The 993-nt window shown below is 53.3% G+C and overlaps 1 non-coding gene across 1 annotated transcript; it reads left to right on the top strand.

The window, feature by feature from the left end:
* Positions 1 to 931: 931 nt before the first annotated feature.
* Positions 932 to 993, top strand: LOC135275839 (U7 small nuclear RNA). The gene has a single exon (XR_010343406.1). It is a non-coding gene; the product is annotated as a U7 small nuclear RNA (small nuclear RNA).

Raw genomic sequence — 993 nt, 5'->3', positions numbered from 1 at the left:
TTTTTTTAAGGCGGGTTTTTCCCATTCATATTTCAATAGAAAGTGTTTTTTTATTCTTGACCCTACACGAGTCACCCAAGAAATCCAGACATTCTCACTCCCAGCGGATGCACAGGAGCCACTCAGGCCTGGCCTGGAGGCAGCGGGTGGCTGGCGGGCAGGCCACTGCACACAGGCCCACCCAGTGCCTTTCCTTGGCCCTCACTGCCAGTGCCAAACCTCCCGTTGGCAGGGCAGGGCCAGTCCTGGTAACCCCGCTTCTCTTCTGTCTCCTCTTTACTCCCCACCTCACTGCTTCTCACCTTCTGAGCCCACCCCTTTCTTGAAGGCCCCTTTCAGAAGACAGGGTGGCACCCTCTGCCCATCCAGGCACCCTAGCTTCCCCCAGGGGCCTCACCTCCTTCCAGTACAGTAGATGGTAGACCCAGAAAAGAGAAGAGAAACTTGGGGAGGTGGCCCAGTGGAGGACCACGGCATGCTACCTGGTGCTGCCCTGCCAGCGGCTCAGCCCCTCTCCATCCTCAGCAAAGCACCTCTATTGTTTTCCCTTCTCCCCCACCTCCTTTTTTTTTTTTTTTTTGAGACAGAGTCTCACTCTTGCACAGGCTGGAGTGCAGTGGCATGATCTCAGCTCATTGCAACCTCTGCCTCCTAGGTTCAAGCGATCCTCCTGCCTCAGCCTCCTGAGTAGCTGGGACTTCCCCTTCTCTTCTGCCTGAAGGAGGACAGGTGTTTTGGAGATTCCAATCCAATCCCTAAGAGCTCATCACATAATATAAGCAGTTATAATAGCTGATATAGCTGGGCGCAGTGGCTCATGCCTGTATCCCAGCATTTTGGGAGGTGGAGGCGGTCGGATCACCTGAGGTCGGGAGTTCAAGACCAGCCTGGCCAACATGGTGAAACCCCGTCTTTACAAAAATACAAAAATTAGTGTTATAGCTCTTTTAGAATTTGTCTAGCAGGCTTTCCGGTTTATGCCAGAAAGCTCCC

The sequence above is a fragment of the Aotus nancymaae genome, unplaced genomic scaffold (assembly GCF_030222135.1).
Source record: "Aotus nancymaae isolate 86718 unplaced genomic scaffold, 86718_ANA_hifiasm-v0.15.2.pri h1tg000018l, whole genome shotgun sequence".
NCBI classification, from domain to species: domain Eukaryota; kingdom Metazoa; phylum Chordata; class Mammalia; order Primates; family Aotidae; genus Aotus; species Aotus nancymaae.
This window is presented reverse-complemented; position numbering and strand designations above follow the sequence as displayed.